This window comes from Acinonyx jubatus, chromosome A2 (genome assembly GCF_027475565.1).
Source record: "Acinonyx jubatus isolate Ajub_Pintada_27869175 chromosome A2, VMU_Ajub_asm_v1.0, whole genome shotgun sequence".
Lineage (NCBI taxonomy): Eukaryota > Metazoa > Chordata > Mammalia > Carnivora > Felidae > Acinonyx > Acinonyx jubatus.
This window is the reverse complement of record NC_069383.1, coordinates 6,244,190-6,257,947: the sequence shown is the minus strand read 5'-3', so window position 1 is coordinate 6,257,947 and position 13,758 is coordinate 6,244,190.

Here is a 13,758-nt window from a genome sequence, read left to right as displayed (position 1 = left end):
AGAGTCTGAGTCTAACTGATAAGGCAGAGTGAGCCAGGCAGGGAGGGAAGGACCCAGAGGGTAACAGCCTGAGCAAAGGCCCAGAGGAGAGGAACATCATACTCTGAGCAGGGAACGACAACAACCAGTGTGATTTCCAAGGCCAGAGGCCCAGAGAGTGATCTTGGGATTTTCTAGGGGCCGATGGGGCCCTCGGCAGGCCCCCCCCACCCAGGGCAGAGAGGCATGATGGGATTCTACAATCTCACCCAGGTAGGTGGGCTTGGGGGGAACAAGAGTGGAGTCAGAGAGACTATTTAGAACTCTGAAAATAATTCAAGCAAGAGATGACTGGAGACTAAATCAAAGCAGGGGTGGGAGGCAGATTCCAGAACAATCCAGGAGGTAAGGTACCTGGGCGTGTTGATGGAATGTAGAGAAGCAAGGAGAGGGAGAGTCTGTTGGGACTTCCAGCTTACATTTGGGGAGGGGGAGGAGCTGATGTTGAATCTTGGGGAGAAGGGGCTGGGCCATTGATCCCTGGATGGGAGAAAGCTCGAGAAAGGAGGGTGGCAGGTAGGCTGCGGCAGGTGGGAGGACCCAGGAGACAGCTCACTGGAGGCTTGGGCTGAGGAAGAGGTGGGTGGAAAATGGACCATGAAAGGAGGGGTCAAATTCAGATACTGGGGCTGAGAAAACGGGAAAGAGAGACAGAGACAGTGACAAGAGGGACAGAGAGAGACAGCGGGGACAGTGAGCTTTGGCCAAGGCCCTGGTGCTCCAGGGGACACATCTTCCACATGGTCTCGCACATGCCACCTTCTCCTCGGCGTCTCCTCTTTGCCTCCGCTTGCTGTCATTTGGCATTACTCTGGACCTTTTTGGCTGCAAGTGATAAAACCAGCCTGAACAAGGTTAAGAAAAGAGAGACTGCTTTGAGAAGCTGTTTGGCCGTCGCTCCAGTGAAGGCAGGTTAAAGGACCAGACAGTGGAGAGTGACAGATCTGTTCCAACTTCAAGTGCCCCTGGACCCAGGACTGGAGTGCCACCAGAGGTGGAGGCCTCGGCCTCGTGCCTGAGCCCTCTGTGGTCACCCTCATCTGGAGGGAGCTCTCCACATGCAGGGGTAGAAGCCCCCCAAGGGTGCTGCGGGCCCAGGCTGGGATTCTGTCCCCGGTGCCAGTCTGTAAAACTCTGGGAAGGACACCTGTTAGCCAGAGCCGAGGACCGTGGGGCAATGGGCAGGGTCTATAAGAATTATGTTTTTTAGGGGCGCCTGGGTGGCTCGGTCGGTTGAGCGTCCGACTTCGGCTCAGGTCATGATCTCACAGCTCGTGAGTTTGAACCCCGCGTTGGGCTCTGTGCTGACAGCTCAGAGCCTGGAGCCTGCTTCTGCTTCTGTGTCTCCCTCTCTCTCTGCCCCTAACCCACTCACATTCTGTCTCTGTCTCTGTCTCTGTCAAAAATAAATAAACATTAAAAAAAAAGAATTGTGTTTTTGTTTCCATAAAACATATTTTAAAGATTATAAAAGTAATCCTGTGCTCATTGGAGAAAAATTTGAAAACAGAAAAAAATATAAAGTAGATCGTTTAAAATCACCTATAATCCCTCATGTCAATGTATTTCTCTTCAGTCTTTTACTTAGGCAAATGTATAAGCATCTTTAAACAAAGGTTGACGCATAGTCTGTGTGTAACTTTCACTTAACCTCTTCTCAAGAGCATTTTGCATATCATTAACAATTCTGCAAAACTACTACTTTTGATGTGTGAGTGCTGTTCCTTTTCTGGATTACGAAGACAAGAGCTGACAGTTCCTGCTCTCCGATAAATGCTTTTGTGGATTTCACAACTTGCCGTGGGCTTCCCTAGGAAGCAGGTACTGGTGTCTTCCCCAGTTTACAAATAAGGAACCTGAGGCTTGGAGAGGTTACATGACACATCATAGTCACACAGCTAGTAAGTGGCAGTCCCAGTTTTAAAGTCAAGACAGCCTGACACAAGGCCACTTTCTCTCCCTGTCACCCTCCAGTCTAAACACCATATCCCCCAGGTGTGCCCTGACCATGTCTGGGTGTAACAGGCAGGAATCATCCTTCTCCATCTGGGCTAAGCTGGGTGCCTCCAGGACAGTGATGGAGGGTGCTTCCCATGAATGGGGACATCCCATATGTAAAACCCCATATGATTTTAAAAACCTTTAAGTCATGGGGGTACCTGGGTGGCTCAGTCAGATAAGTGCCTGAGTCTTGATTTCAGCTCAGGTCATGATCTCACGGTTTGTGGGTTCGAGCCCTGCATCAGGCTCTGTGCAGACAGCATGGAACCTGCTTGGGATTCTCTCTGCCCCCTCTCTCTGCCCCTACCTCACCCTCTCTCTCTCAAAATAAATAAATAAACTAAAAAAAAAAAAACTTTAAGTCATGAAGTAGCAGTGTGGAGCCAATGGCTGAAGTACATATGCCTTCACACAGCCTGGGGGGACAGGGTGGGCAAAAAGGACCCTTCCTCCAAGCACTGGGACTCTGTGTTCTCTGATCAGAGTGCAGACACAGAGGCAGGCAGCCGTGAAGTGGCACCTCCCCCCCCCCAGTTGCTGCAAGCCCCACCCCCTCCAGCTAAGGTGACTTTGGGAGATTTAAATGGTAGGCTCTCCCTACTCCCACCTTGATTTTTCACTTTTTCCCCTTTCATAATCCCAACATTTAAGACAAGGACATTCAGAAAAACAACTGATATACAGATAAAATTAGAAAGTGACCATGTGTGTCCAGGGAAAGACCCAGGAAAGACCTGAGAAGACATTAAATTTATACCTGAGGCTGATCCTTGGCACAGTGATAGTATCCAATAATAATAAAAAAAAATAAAATAAAATAAATAAATCAGTAACAAAAACCAGCAGACCCTGGTGATCAGGGAGATTTCCAGAGTTACCACATTATTAGATTCAAATGTCCAACTGGTTGAAGAAGAAAGAAAGAAAGAAAGAAAGAAAGAAAGAAAGAAGAAGAAAGAAAGAAAGAAAGAGAAATAGGAAAGTATAGTATAGTCGATTCAAAGGGAAAGAATACTCAACAGAAACTGACCCTGAAATAGACCTAAAGGCAAACATACTAGACAAAGACCTAAAAACCACTTATCATGAAGATGCTTGAGGGAGTCAAGGAAGAGGTGGGGAAGGGAGGAAACCAAGGTACGGGCAAAATGGAGAATCTTCACGACACTGATTTGGGCTACGATTTCTTGGACAGAACACAAAGTCTCAGGTTAGCAAGAGAAAGAATAGACAAATTGGACTTCAGGAAAAATGTTTAATTTTGTGCATCAAAAGACACTATCAACAGAGTAAAAAGATTCTCTAGAGACTGGGAGAAAATATTTATAAATCATATATCTGAAGAGGAATTCATATCTGTAATATGTAGAGAGCTCCTAAAATCCAAGAACCAAAACCACAAACAGCTAGGGGGAAAGGACTTGAATTGACATTTCTCCGAAGATATATGAGGGCCAATAAGCACATGGAAAGATGCTCTACATCACTGAGCATTAGAAAAATGTCAATCAAAACTACCATGAGATAGTACCACCCATTAGGGAAAAACAGAAAGCAGCAAATGCTGGCAAGGATGTGAAGCTGTTGGTGGGAATGCAAAATGGTGCAGCTGCTGTGGGAGACAGCATAGTGTTTCCTCAAAAGTTAAAAATAGAGGGGCGCCTGGGTGGCTGAGACAGTTGGGCGCCCGACATCGGCTCATGATCTCACTGTTCGTGGGGTCCAGCCCCATGTCAGGCTCTGTGCTGACAGCTCAGAGCCTGGAGCATGCTTCAGATTTGGTGTCTCCCTCTCTCTCTCTGCCCCTCTACTCATTCTCTGTCTCTGTCCCTGTCTCTTTCTCTCTCTCTCTCTCTCTCTCTCTCTCAATAATGAATAAACATTGAAAACATTTTTTTAAAAAGGTTAAAGGAGCACCTGGGTGGCTCAGCTGGTTAAACATCCAACTTCAGTTTGGGTCATGATCTCGCAGTTCATGAGTTCAAGCCCCGCATCAGGCTCTGCGCTGACAGCTCAGAACCTGGAGCCTGCTTCGGATTCTGTGTCTCCCTCTCTCTCTCTCTCTCTGCCCCTCCTCTACTCATGCTCTGTCTCTGTCTCTCTCTTTCAAAAATAAACATTTTTTTAAGTTAAAAAGAGAACTACTATATGATCCAGCAATTCTTTCTTCCAAAAGAATTGAAATCAGAGTCTCGAAGATGTATTTGTATGTCCATGTTCATAGAAGCAGTATTCACAACAGATAAAATTGCAAAGCAACCCATGTGGCCATCAACTGATGAGTGGATGAGCAAACCATAGGTATATGCATATGGTGGCATATTATCCAGCCTTAAAAAAGAAGGACATTCTGGGGCACCTGGGTGGCGCAGTCAGTTAAGCGTCCGACTTCAGCCAGGTCACGATCTCGCGGTCCGGGATTTCGAGCCCCGCGTCAGGCTCTGGGCTGATGGCTCGGAGCCTGGAGCCTGTTTCCGATTCTGTGTCTCCCTCTCTCTCTGCCCCTCCCCCGTTCATGCTCTGTCTCTCTCTGTCCCAAAAATAAAAATAAACGTTAAAAAAAAAAGGACATTCTGACATTTGCTCCAACATGGATGAACCTTGAGGACATTACACTGAGTGAAATCAGCCAATCACAAAAAGGCAAATACTGTGTGATTCTACTTCTGTGAGGTACTTAGAGGAGTCCAAATCACAAACAGGGAAGATATAATGGTAGCTGCTGAGGGCCGGGGGAGGGAATATGGGGAGTTAGGGTTTGTTGGGACAGAGTTCACTTAAGATGGTAAATTCTATGTTCTGTGTATTTTACAATTTTTTAAAAGAGAAAAATGCAAAAGAACAGAAAATCTCCCTTTCCTCTTATTCAGGAAGAAATGAAGAAAAAGGATGTGCCAAGGATGGGGGGGGGGGTGGATCCCGCAGAAGTGGCAGGTTGGGGGATGGCCGTTGCCATACGCCAATTACAATGTTTCCTTCCCCCGTGAATGTATGGATTCTGAAAACCATCGCTAAGAGAGACTGGAACCCCAAAGCCTAGGATGTGGTGGTTCGACAAGATACTTTGGGTAGATTAGAGCAAGTGAATACCAGGGCACACAGGATTTTCTTTGTCTTTATGTTTGACATTGTGTCATTAGAAAAATCTGCACGCTAGCTGCTACCAACATCTCTGAGAGAATGGAGGAAGCCTTCTTCTCAGTTCCCCTAATGAGGACAGAGACACTGAAATCCATCATCACTGTCAAATCACCCTGGGCAGAAAGAAAGTAAGCAGCTGGCTTTGCTGGAGAAAAGCAGTGATGTGGTTAGAGCCACAGAGCGTCCTGCAAACTAACCTCTTTTGTCTGCATCTCCTGAGTGGGGAGGGGGTGGCGGGGTGCTGAAGTCCTGGGCTGAGAGGGTTCCCTCCTCAACCGAGAGGCTGAACACAGAAGGCAACATCTGATTGTTACTTAATGTCCTCTTTACTGGAAAATAAGGGGGTTTTCGTGAGAAAGTCCATTCTGACTATTGTCTCCCTCAGAAAGCTGAGCCTTTCATAGACTGCCTTATAAACAGAGCCCAGATTGAGCCAAACTGGGATCTAAAATGAAGGAAACCTTCACTGAGAGTGGTCCCAAAATGGGGGGTCCTGGGGGCTCTTTTAGCTTCCTAGGGCCGCCAGTAAGAAGTACCACACACTGGGTGGTTTATACAACAGAGTTTACTGTGTTACATTCTGGAGGCTGGAAATCCGAGATCAATGTGTCAGCAGGTTGGTATCTTCTGAGGCTTCTCTACCAGCCTTGTAGATGACCCACTTCTCCCTGTGTCCTCACACGGTCTGGAGTCAGCGTGTCCAACCTCCTCTTCTTACAAGGGCACAGGTTCTATTGGCCTAGGGCCCACCCAAATGACCTCATTTTGCCTTAATTATCTCTTTAAAGTCTCTGTTTCCAAATACAGTCACATTCACGGGGCGCCTGGGTGGCTCAGTCAGTTGAGCATCAGATTTGGGCTCAAGTCATGATCTCATGGTTCGCGGGTTCAAGCCCCGCATTGGGCTCTCTGCTGACCATGTGGAGCCCACTTCGGATCCTATGTCCCCTTCTTTCTCTTTCTCTGCCCCTCTCCCACTTGTTCTCTCTCTCTCTCTCTCTCTCTCTCTCTCTCTCTCTCTCAAAAATAAACATCTGGGGTGTCTGGATGGCTCAGTCAGCTAAGCATCTGACTTTGGTGCAGGTCATGATCTCATAGTTCACGAGTTCAAGCCCCACGTTGGCCTCTATGCTGACAGCTCAGAGCCTGGAACCTGCTTCAGATTCTGTGTTTCCCTCTCTCTCTGCCCCTTCCCTGCTCATGCTCTCTCTCTCTCTATCTCTCTCTCTGTCTCTCTCTCTCAAGAATAAATTAACATTTAAAAATAATAAATAAACAAACAAATGTTTAAAAAATTATTAGCAAATACAGTCACATTCTCAGGTCCTGGGCGTTAGGATTTCAACATACTAATTTGGGGGAGGAGGGACACAATGCATCTCATAATAGGAGCTTAAGAAACATGGCAGAAACTAGAATAACCATGTGGGGCATGTATGGGAGAAAAGGTAGTGATTAGACCACCATAGAGCTGTATCCACGTCCATCTGAAACAAGAGAGCTTGGACATGTCGAGGACAAATCAGCAGAGAGCCGTGACCTTCTCCGAGTGACTTTGCAATACAGGAACAACACAGTAGGCGGCCATGTGACTGGAGGGCCTGGGTGAGGTCCACGCACCTTCATGACTCAGTCAGCACACGCACTTCTAGAGATTTCAAAATAGGAAAGAATCAGAAAATCTCAGCAATGTTTACCCAAGAGCTTTCCCAGCAGTCCTACACATAACATCAAAAATTAGATACCAATTGAGGATTGGTTGGTTGGCTAAATTATAGTATAACTAATTAAATAACATTTGAATATTAAAACAGCTAAAATTAATAAAGCACATTAGATACTCTTTCCTACTTTGTCAAAGATTAGTTGGCCATAGATTTTTGGTCTAATTCTGGGTTCTCTATTCTATTCCCTTGGTCTATGTGTCTGTTTTTGTGCCAGTACCATCCTGTCTTGATGATTACAGCTTTGTAGTAGAGGCTAAAGTCTGGGATTGTGATGCCTCCTGCTTTGGTTTTCTTTTTCAATATTACTTTGGCTATTCAGGGTCTTTTGTGGCTCCATACAAATTTTTGGATTGTTTCTTCTAGCTTTGAGAAGAATGCCAGTGTAATTTTGATTGGGATTGCACTGAATGTGTAGATTGCGTTGGGTAGTATTGCCATTTTAACAATAAATATTCTTCCAATCCATAAGCATGGAATATTTTTCCATTTCTTTGTGTCTTCTTCAATTTTCCTTCTTATGTTTTCTATAGTTTTCATCAGGAAACAACAGATGCTGGCAAGGATGTGGAGAAACAAGAACCCTCTTGCACTGTTGGCAGGAATGCAAACTGGTGCAGCTGCTCTGGAAAACAGTGTGGAGGTTCCTTAAAAAATTAAAAATAGAACTACCCTACAACCCCAGCAATAGCACTACTAGGAATTTACCCAAGGGATACAGGAGTGCTGATGCATAGGGGCACATGTACCCCAATGTTTATAGCAGAGATTTCAACAATAGCCAGATTATGGAAAGAGCCTAAATGTCCATCAACTGACGAATGGATAAAGAAGATGTAGTTTATATATACAATGGAATACTACTTGGCAACGAGAAAGAATGAAATCCTGCCATTTGCAACAATGCAGATGGAACTGGAGGGCATTCTGCTAAGTGAAATAGGTCCGGCAGAGAAAGACAGATACCATATGTTTTCACTCCTATGTGGAACTTGAGAAACTTAACAGAAGACCATGGGGGAGGGGAAGGGGGAAAAATAGTTACAAACAGAGAGGGAGGGAGGCAAACCACAAGGGACCCTTAAATACAGAGAACAAACTGACGGTTGATGTGGGGGTGGGGGAGAGGGGAAAGTGGGTGATGGATATTGAGGAGGGCACTTGTTGGGATGAGCACTGGGTGTTACATGTAAGCGATGAGCCACGGGAATCTACCCCCAAAACCAAGAGCACCCTGTACACACTGTATGTTAGCCAACTTGATGATAAATTATATTTAAAAATAATAAAAATAAAATTAATAAAGCATACCTGTATTCAATAAGACAACAAGAAGAATGGGTTTCCTCAGCAAAATTGCTGGAAAGATGTCCACAAGCATTGAGTGCATGGCAAGTTCCAAAATGCAATCCCTCTTATGCAAAGAATGTATCATGTAGAGAGATCCATGGATATCTGTGAAGACTTCACAACTGTTATCTCTGGATGGCAGATTCGAGAGTGATTTTTTTCCTTTATTCTTTATGATTTAGTGTTTCAACTGATTTTTCACAAAACATATGAGTTATATTTGTGATCAGAAGAGAAAATGAGAGGTATCCTCAGGGGTTTGTTATCGGGTCCCAGCGTGCAAAAGCACCGGGGCCCATGCTCCCAACAGACCTTGTCTGGTCACCACTGACAAAATCCAAAGGCAAAGTGGGGAGCAGTGGTGAAAAAGAAGGGAATTTATTTCAGTTGATGCGGCCACCAGGAAGACAGCGGACTGATGTCCCAAGAACGGTCTCCAAAGTGCTAGGAATGATTCCGGTTGATAGACGGGAAATGCCTTGCAAGTAAAGGTCAGGTTGATCATTGTCTTGGGGTCAGTCACTTGGGGGTCTTGCTGGTGTCACGGCAGCCATTACTGCTTGACGGGGTAGCTCCAGTTCCCATTACAGGATGTTTTGCCTGCCGTTTTCTCACTTGAATGAAAAGATAAGCTGAAGAGGACTAATCAGTTAGAGGGTACAGGCACAGGTTGGCATCCAAATGGAGGAAGTTAATGTGGTGCCTGGGTGGCTTGGTCGGTTAAGCGTCCGACTTCGGCTCAGGTCATGATCTCTTGGTCCATGAGTTTGAGCCCCGTGTTGGGCTCTGTGCTGAGAGCTCAGAGCCTAGAGCCTGTTTCGGATTCTGTGTGTCTCCCTCTCTCTGACCCTCCCCCATTCATGTTCTGTCTCTCTCTGTCTCAAAAATAAATAAACGTTTAAAAAAAATGGAGGAAGTTAAAGCGATAACTGGATCCTGTTTCAAGAGGACCACCAAGAACCATCGTAACTGCTCGACTAGTGAGTTAACCACATTCTGGAATCTCTTTCTCAGCTTTGCTAGCTCAGAAACTCCACTTAGAGACTGTATTGATGAAAAATATGTTCTGCTGTAAATAGTAGAAAGCCCTACCAACCTTGGTTTAAACAGATAGGGATGTATTTTTCTTTTTCCTTTTTAAATTTTTCAATGTTTTGTTTATTTTTGAGAGAGAGAGAGAGTGGGGGAGAGGCAGAGAGAGAGGAAGACACAGAATCCAAAGCAGGCTCCAGGCTCTGAGCTGTCAGCACAGAGCCCAGTGCGGGGCTTGAACCCATGAAACAGGAGATCATGACCTCAGCCGAAGTCAGAAGCTTAAACGACTGAGCCACCCTGGCTCCCCTAGGGACCTATTTTTCTGACAGTGACCGAAGGAAAGCAGTTCAGGGCTGGTGCAGCTGTTCATGGACGTCATCAAGGAGCCAGGTCCCCCTCTATCTTCTTTCTCTGTCATCCTTGGGTATGACTTTTGTTTTCATTGTCACAAAATAGCTGCTGCACTTCCAGGCCTCACACCCATGTCCTAGGTAGAGAGAAGAGGGAAGGAAGGGCAAAAATACTTTCTCCTCTTGGGCTTTCCTTTTGTTATCCAGAAAAGGAACACACTCCCCCAGGGACTTCCATCTACATTGCATCTGTTAGCACTGTGGCAACGGCTACCTTTCACAGCAAGGGAATTTGGGGAAATGAGTATTTTTAGCTGCATACATGACATGCAATTAATCAGTAGTAATGGGAAATAGACAGGAATGACAACTATCAGGGATGCACAGTACCCAGGGGTAATCATTCTTCCAGCAAGAGGCTGATGTTCTCCAGCTTGCATTGTCCAGACACCAGTGGATTCATTCTCGGTGCAGGGGACCCCACTATAATGTTTCCCACCAGACAATGAGGGAAACCAGAAGTAAAATTGGTAATCTAAACATCACCTGGTGCACATGGAATCAGACCCAGCTAATAGTAAGGGAGGATATTCCTATGATAAGAACCGATGTCTATCCCTGTGCAAGCAGACCAGCTCTCTGTGACCTGTGGTCATGTCACTAAGATTCAAAGTCCCTGTCCCCCAATTATACTGGACATACACTGTCAACTTCCATCTCTCTGGCTCCCCGTTTTGTGCCATGTTGATGCCCAAATTCCCTTTTCTTTCGTCACATTATTTGTTTAGCTCTGTCAATGACATCTCTTGGACTTGTGTTTGGCCCAGAGGTGCTCTGTCTCTTACCATTTGTGTTGATGTTGTTGGTCAAGGCTTCGAAGTCTTGAGAGTCCCCTATTTCCTCCCTATAGGGGTGACCAGGGGTTGAAGGCTAATAAAACCAGTGACCTCAGGCCACTGGTGAGGGTTGTGGTGCCGTTTCTTGTCAGCATCTCAAAATCATGTCCTACAAGGAGTGGTCAAAGTATTGGAGCTTGTTTTCCTGGGGGAGAAAAAGTTGAGAAGAATAAAGTGTCTGCCTTGCACCCTGAGTCATTGTCAGGGTGCTGGGTGAATGTGGTGGCCGACAGAAGAGACAGGACCAGTGGATGGAGTTTGCCAGAAGACAGATTTAGCCTAATAATAGACATTGTCCAATAAGAACATGCCCCATTCTTGGTCAGAGGTCCACTCATCTGGGACACAGTAGAGGGGATTTGTGTTTTGTATGGACTCAATGGAATATTCCAAGAGTAAGGAATTTCTATTTACACCAGACCCAGTTCTTTTCCACTATCTTAAACACAGAGCTTAATTTCTCTAACCTCTTTCTCATTTCCTTTGTTTTTCTAAAAAATTTAGAAATGTCTTTGCCGCGGCCAGCCTCCCTGCCAACGTCCTCAAGGGGATGCTTGATCCTCCCCCCAGTCCTGGCCAGATTGTGAAGAGGTGGAACCCTCCTTCCCTGACATGACAGCTGAGGCAATGTTGGGACATGCTAAAGGAATCCTTAGGAGATAATAATTCAAAGGAAACTGCAAAAGCCAACGTTATTTTGTTGACGGAGTAGAGAACGGAGACGGGTGAGTAAATAGTACTGACCAGACATCTCTGGGCTCCCACATGTTTCCCAGCCCCCTTGGGTTTAGGGAACCCACCTAAATCTACACCAAGAGCCGATGCACCTCTTGAGGTTCTGCTTGGCAACAGCTGTACAGACCACGGGGCAAGAAGACAGAGCCATGAGATGTAAGCAACCCAGACCCTGTCACAGCACAGGTCAGGGCTGCCCAGAGTTTGCCCCTACAAGAAATCAGCCACTGTTGGGCTATGCCTGTGAGAGTTTAGAGTTTGCCTGTTAGGACAGCTATTTTTTTTTAATGTTTATTTATTTTTTTTTAAGAGACAGCACAAGCAGGAGAGGGGCAGAGAGAGAGGGAGACAGAGGCTTTGTGCTGACAGCAGAGAGAAGGATGCGAGCCTTGAACTCACAAACCTTGAGATCATGACCTGAGCCAAAGTCAAATGCTTAACCGCCTGAGCCACCCAGCGCCCCTCAGACAACTATTATTGCTTAACCTAATGAATGTTTTGTAAACCTTTTCCCATATCCTTTGCATTTTCGTAAGCACACATGAGGAGGTAATATTACTGAGATTGTGAGACTTTTTTTTAATGTTTATTTATTTATTTTGAGGGGTGGGGAATGGCAGAGAGAGAGAGAGAGAGAGAGAGAATCCCAAATAGACTGCACACTCAGCAAGGAGCCCAACACAGAGCTGGATACCATGAACCATGAGATCATGACCTGAGCTGAAATTGGGTCAGATGTTTAACCAACTGAGCTACCCATGCACCTTGTGATTCTCAGACTTTAAACAATGTCTCCAGGGTCACATAATCCGCACATGTTGGCACTCATATTTGAACCGAAACTCGTCCAACTCCGAAGCAAATATTTCCACCACTCCCTTCTTCCAAGACTACAATCCTGCAATGATTTTGTTTGCTGGGAGTTCTTTCCCCTCTCCGAAACCCATCTCCACACCTTCCCATTTCCACTGACTGGGAAAAAGAAAGTTGAACAAATTCATTTCTTTTTTTAAGTTTGCAAGGTTAATTTTTGCTAGCCTGAAATGTCCCAGGACCCTAACTCTCAGGAACCTCCTGAAAATATCTGGTCCAGGAAAACTTGCTTGCTTCAAAGAAGGGATAATATTTAGTTATATATGAAATTTATATGAAAACCCCATAGCATAAAAGTGAAAGAAATAGAGGCGCCTGGCTGGCTCAGTCAGTTGAGCATCCAACTTTTGATTTCGGCTCAGGTCATGATCCCAGGGTAGTAGGATTGAATCCCAAGAGGGGCTCCTTGCTGAGTATGGAGTCTGTTTAAGAGTGTCTCTTTCTTGGGGTGCCTGGGTGTCTCAGTCAGTTAAGTCTGTGCTGACAGCTCAGAGCCTGGATCCTGTTTCAGATTCTGTGTCTCCCTCTGTCTCTCTCCTCCCCCACTGATGCTCTGTCTCTCTCCCCTCAAAAATAAATAAACGTTTAAAAAAAAAGAGTGTGTCTCTCTCCCTCTGCCCCTCCCCCACATGCTCTTTTTCTCCCTCTCTCTCTCAAACTAAAGGAAGGAAGGAAAGAAGGAAAGAAAGAAAGAAAGAAAGAGAAAGAGATGAATAAACACTTATCAAAATTTGTGTTACAATAAACAGATGTAAATCATATCTAAATATTTTGCCATGAATTTTTTAAAACTTAATGAAGCAACAGCTCAAGAAAGAGAGGTGAGGAAACAGAAGAATATGAAAAGTGAACTGACAAAATTCAGGAACGAGTAGAATCAAAAATAAAATCATCATAGAAACGAAGATAAAACCACAAGCGGCACAAGAGAGAACGGACATCTCTGAAGACAGAAAAGGACAAAGGCCAGAAATTAGAAAGGGAAGCTAAAAGAACAGCAAATAAAGAGAGGAAGTGGTAGATAGGAAAGAAGGTCAAGAAGTTCCAACTTACACATAATTGGAGTGTCTGGGGAAGAAAAAGTAACAAAACAAATATTTAAAGAAATCAGCGGTGCCTGGCTCAGTCGGTTGAGCTTCCGACTTTGGCTCAGGTCATGATCTCACGGTTCGTGGGTTCGAGCCCCACATTGGGCTCTGTGCTGACAGCTCAAAGCCTGGATCCTGCTTGGGATTCTGCATCTCTCTCTCTCTCTCTCTGCCCTTTCCCCACTCTTGCTCTCCCTCTCAAAAAGAAATAAACGTTAAAAAAACTTTTTTTAAAAGAAATCATTCACCTGCATTTCCCTAATGAGATAAGGCACTTTTTCCTATGTTCTTTGGCCACTTGGCTTTCCTCGTTTGTAATGTGCCTGTTCTATTCTTCTAGCCACCTTTGTATTGATTTGTCCTGCTTTTTTCTTACTGATTTGTAAGGATTCTTTGTATACTCCAAATGTGAAGCTTTTGTAGGTTATATGCATTGCGAATATATTCTTCCACTCTGTGTCTTGGCTTTCTTGCTCTCTTAAATATGGATATATTTTTTAGTAAACTTTTTATTTTGGAATAATTT